At 59.2% G+C, this 5,466-nt stretch overlaps 1 non-coding gene across 1 annotated transcript; it reads right to left on the bottom strand.

Annotated features, from left to right (window-relative positions):
- Positions 1-1,485: 1,485 nt before the first annotated feature.
- On the bottom strand, positions 1,486-1,604 carry LOC131865888 (5S ribosomal RNA). The gene has a single exon (XR_009364525.1). It is a non-coding gene; the product is annotated as a 5S ribosomal RNA (ribosomal RNA).
- Between the last annotated feature and the right edge of the window lie 3,862 nt (positions 1,605-5,466).

Genomic DNA, 5,466 nt, shown 5'->3' with positions numbered 1-5,466 from the left:
TGCCCCGGGTGCGCACCTCGCGTGCACCTTCGCCGCGGTGGGCACCATGGCGTGCACGAAGTCGGAGCCCGGTTTGCCCCGGGTGCGCACCTCGCGTGCACCTTCGCCGGGGTGGGCACCTCGGCTGGGTTGCGCGCCCTGGTGCGCACCAAGGAGCGCTCCGAAGTGTGCTCCAAGGTGCGGCGTGCACGAAGTCGGAGCCCGGTTTGCCCCGGGTGCGCACCTCGCGTGCACCTTCGCCAGGGTGGGCACCTCGGTGCGCACACCTTCTCAATGTTTTCTTGCCTTTTCTGGAAATTGGTGAAGGCAGCGCATCAAAGGTGCGCACCTCGGTGTGCTCCGAGGTGCGAACCCGAGAGCGCTCCGAGGTGCCCACGAAGTCGAAAGTCGGGTTAATTGCATTGTTTTCCCCGGGTGCGCTCCGAGGTGCGCAACATCGGCGCGCACCAAGGAGGGCTCCGAAGTGTGCTCCAAGGTGCGCACGATGGCGTGCACCTCTGGTGCGCACGATTCGGAGCTCGGTTTGACCGGGGTGCGCACACCTTGGCTGGGTTGCGCACCTTTTGTGCGCTCCAAGGTGCGCACGAAGTCGGAGCTCGGTTTGCCCCGGGTGCGCACCTTCGCCAGGGTGCGCACCTTGATGCGCACGCCTTGGCTGGGCTGCGCACCTTGGTGGGCGCCATGGTGCGCACCTTTCGTGCGCTCCAAGGTGCGCACGAAGTCGGAGCTCGGTTTGCCCCGGGTGCGCACCTTGGTGGGCGCCATGGTGCACTCCGAGGTGCCCAAGATTGGTGCGCACCAAGGAGCGCTCCGAAGTGCGCTCCAAGGTGCGCGCGAAGTCGAAAGTTGGGTTAATTGTCCGGTTTGCCTCGGGTGCGCACCTTGCGTGCACCTTCGCCAGGGTGGGCGCCTTGGTGCGCACACCTTGGCTGGGCTGCGCACACCTTGGCACCCGCGTTTCCTTCATTTTAAATTTTTTTTTTTTACAATCTCTCAAGTGGGAAATTCTATAATCTCAACTTTTTTTGCCTTTTCAGGAAACTTTTGAATGGAGCGCATCATTGGTGCGCTCCGAAGTGTGCTCCAAAGCTCTCTCCAGCTGCGTGCACCTGCCCCGGCCGCGCACCCGGCCCCGCCCAGCTTCGCTCACCTGTCCCGGGCGTCTGGTGCGGAACCTTAGAGTAAGAAACATCACCGTGCACCTTGGCCAACGTGCGCGACTCGACCGAGCGCGCACTGGCCGAGGTGCACACCGATTTCACCTGGGTGCGCGCGCAGCACCTCGGGCGCACCGGGGTGCGCGCACAACGCCCGGGTTGCACCGTGGCCTGTGTGCTCGGGGTGCCTCGGGTGCGCGCTCGGTGTCGCCCCCGCGCGCGCGGTAGTGCGGGCAGCGCACCCCGGCCCGGCCCGGCCCCGACGAGAACGCAAACGGGCAAAAGGTTTATTCAAATAGCATTGCGACGCCCGGCGAAAAACTAAAAAAGGGTGCAACACCGGGACTTCCCGGGAGGTCACCCATCCCAGTACTACTCCGGCCCAAGCGCGCTTAACTGCGGAGTTCTGATGGGATCCGGTGCACTAATGCTGGTATGATCGCACCCGTTATGAGCTTGTCGCAGTGTGTACTTAGCAAACCGCGACCCACGTGCGAATCCACCCCGGCCACCCACCCCCGTCGAGGTGCACACCCTCCCTCGCGAAGTGCGCCCCGTTCGCCAAGTGTGAGCCCTGCCCGGGTGCGCGCACCTTGCTAGGGCGTCGGGTGTGCACCCGGCCCGGCCTACGTGCGTGCACCTGGAGGGGGCGTCGTGTGCGTGCAGTGTCCCGTCTGCAACGCGGTGCCCACACACCACCTCGGGCGCAACGACCTGCGCTCACATGTGGGCCGAGTGCACCTTGGTGCATGTTCGGGGCGCCTCGGGTGCACGCTCGATCTTGCCCCGGTGCACCAAGGCGCTCGGTTTGCCCCGGGTGCGCACTTGGTGCAAGGTGGGCACCCAAAATAGGGATCAAGCACCAAAACACAAGTTTCGGGATGCAAAATGGGACCCAAGGACCACAAATGCGTTCCAAGACCCATGATGGGTCCACGAGAACAAAAATGTGTTCCGAGACTTAATAAACAAATATTGGGTTTTAGGAGAAGAAACATGCTCTGATGCCCAAAACGAGAATCGACCCCGAAAAGGCCACAGGCCAAAAGTGGGATGCGAGACAAAAAAAAATGGGACCCGAGGACCAAAATTGGGTTCCCAGGTCGAAGACAGGGCAACCGGACAAGAAACGACCTCTAAGGCTCGAAATGAGTCCCGACGACTAAAACTTGACAAGAAGCACCCATCAGGCACCCAACTCGACACCCATGGGATGCCGACCCACCCGGGCTTCCACCTAGCACACCTTGGCACCCACCCACCCTCGCACCCAACCTCGCACCCAACTTAGCACCTTTGAACCCACATTGGCACTCACCCTGACCCTGGCACCTTGGAACCCACATTGGCACTCACCTTGACCCTGGCACCCACCTTTGCACTCACCTTGGGACCCACCCTGGCTCCCACCTCGGCACCCACCCAGACACCCACCTTGGTTCCTTGGCACCCACCTTGGATCCTTGGCACCCACCCCGACACCCACCTTGGCACGCAACTTGGCTACTTGCCACCCACCTTGGCTCCTTGACGCCCACCCCGACAACCACCCCGTGACCTACCCTGGCTAGGGTTGGTGCACACCCACCCTGGTGCCCACCTTGGCACCCACCCTATGACCCACCTTGGCACGCACCTTAGTACCCACCCCGTTACCCACCCTAGGACCCACCCCGTGACCCACCTTGGCCAGGGTGGGTGCACCCACCCTGGTGCCCACCTTGGCACCCACCCATCCTAGCACCCAGCCTGTGACCGGGCTTGGAACCCAACCTTGCACCCGCACCCGTCTTGGCCAGTGTGGGTGCGCACCCATCCTGGCACCCACGTTGTGACACACCCTTTAACCCACGCACCCTAGCACCCACGTTGGCACCCACCTTGGAACCCAACCTAGCAACTTGGCACCCACCCCGTGACCCACCTTGGCATCCACCATAGCAGTCGCCGACTTGGCACCCACCTCGGCACCCACCTTGACACTTGTGGACCCACCTTGCCACTCACCCTAGCATCGACCCATCCTAGCACCCACCCTGGCACCTTTGCACCCTAGCACTCACCCATCCTAGCACCTAACCTGTGACCCACCTTGACACTCACCCTCGCACCCACCTTGGAACCCAACCTAGCACCCACCCACCCTGACACCAACCCTAGCACCTACCCACCCTTGCACCCACCCTGTGACCCATCTTGGCACCCACCCATCCTACCACTCAACCTATCACCCACCTTCTCACCCACCTTGGCATCCACCTTAGCACCCACCCACACTGGCACCTTGGCACCCACCTCGGGCAAGGTGGGTGCACACCCACCCTGGCACCCAATTTAGAACCCACCGAGCATGTTACCCACCTTGGCACCCACATTGCAGCCCACCCTAGTACCCACCCTATGACCCACATTGGCATCCACACCCTAGCACCCAGGCACCTCGACACCCGCCTTGACACCCACCCTAGCACTGAACCTGTGACCCACCTTGGAACTCACCCTAGAACCCACCCACCCTGTGAACCACCTTGGCATCCACCTTAGCACCCACCCACCTTGGCACCCACTCTAGCACTCACCCATCCTAACACCCAACTTGTTACCCACCTTGGCACCCGCCCTCGCGTCCACCTTGAAACCCACCCTAGCACCCACCCACGCAGGAGCCCACCTTGGCACCCAACCTAACACCCACGCATCCTGGCACCCAACTTGTGACCCACCTTGGAACCCACCCTAGTACCCACCTTTGAACCCACTATATCACCAACCCACCTTGGCACCCACCCTATGACCCTCTTTGGAATCCACCCTAGCACGCACCCACCCTGGCACCCACCATGGAGCGCACCCTAGCACCCACCCACCTCGGCACGCACCTCAACACCCACCTTGGTGTGCGCACTGCGCCAACCTCTCAAAGACCCTATGTGGTGCGCTCCAAAGTGTACACCTTTGGTGCGCTCCAAGGTGCGCACCTTTGGTGCACACCGAGGTGCACACCAAAGTGTGCACCGAGGTGAGCACCAAAGTGCACTCCAGGGTGCACACCAAGGCGTGCACCTTTGGTGCGGTCAATGCAAACGAATTCGGAAGTTGGGGTCGATGTCCTAATCGCTGCTGCAGACTACACGTATGAGAATCGGACAAATAGCTTTATATAGGGGAGGTGTTGCGTTTGATGGGTCGACTCCCCTGGTTGTGTGCACTGCACCAACTTCAAAGACCCTGTCTTGTTTAAGAAGTCAAAAGTTGGGGTGGATGTCCTAATCATTGCTGCAGTCTACGCATGTATGAGAATCAGACAAATAGCTTATATAGGGGAGGTGTTGCATTCGGTGGGTTGACTCCCCTGGTTGTGCGCACTGCGCCAACCTCAAAGACCCCGCATAGCAGAAGAAGTCGGAAGTCGGATTTTGGTGAGCACCAAGGCGTGCACCTTTGGTGCGGTCAACGCAGACGAATTCAGAAGTTGGGGTGGATGTCCTAATCGTTGTTGCAGGCTACACATGTATGAGAATCAGACAAATAGCTTATATAGGGGAGGTGTTGGGTTTGATGGGTCAACTCCCTTGGTTGTGCGCATTACGCCAACCTCAAAGACCTTGTTTTCGTTAAGAAGTCAAAAGTTGGGGTCAATGTCCTAATGGCTCCTGCAGGCTACACATGTATGAGAATCGGACAAATAGCTTATATAGGGGAGGTGTTGGGTTTGATGGGTCGACTCCCCTGGTTGTGCGCATTACGTCAACCTCAAAGACCTTGTTTTCGTTAAGAAGTCAAAAGTTGGGGTCGATGTCCTAATTGCTCCTGTAGACTACACATGTATGAGAATCAGACAAATAGCTTATATAGGGGAGGTGTTGGGTTTGATGGGTTGACTCCCCTAGTTGTTCGCATTACACCAACCTCAAAGACCTTGTTTTCGTTTAGAAGCCGAAAGTTGGGGTCGATGTCCTAATTGCTCCTGCAGGCTACGCATGTATGAGAATCAGACAAATAGCTTATATAGGGGAGGTGTTGGGTTTGATGGGTCGACTCCCCTGGTTGTGCGCATTGCGCCAACCTCAAAGACCCTGCATTGCGGATGAAGTCGAAAGTCAGAGTTTGGTGTGCTACAAGGTGTGGTCGAAGGTGCTCACCTAGGTGTGCACCTTTGGAGCACAGGAAAAGTGCCCTCCAAAAGTGCGCACCTTTGGAGTGCACAAAAGTGCCCTCCAAAAGTGCGCACCTTTGGAGCGCAGAAAAGTGCCCTCCAAAAAGTGCCCTCCAAAAGTGCGCACCTTTGGAGCGCAGAAAAGTGCCCTCC

The sequence above is a fragment of the Cryptomeria japonica genome, unplaced genomic scaffold (genome assembly GCF_030272615.1).
Source record: "Cryptomeria japonica unplaced genomic scaffold, Sugi_1.0 HiC_scaffold_126, whole genome shotgun sequence".
NCBI classification, from domain to species: domain Eukaryota; kingdom Viridiplantae; phylum Streptophyta; class Pinopsida; order Cupressales; family Cupressaceae; genus Cryptomeria; species Cryptomeria japonica.
This window is presented reverse-complemented; position numbering and strand designations above follow the sequence as displayed.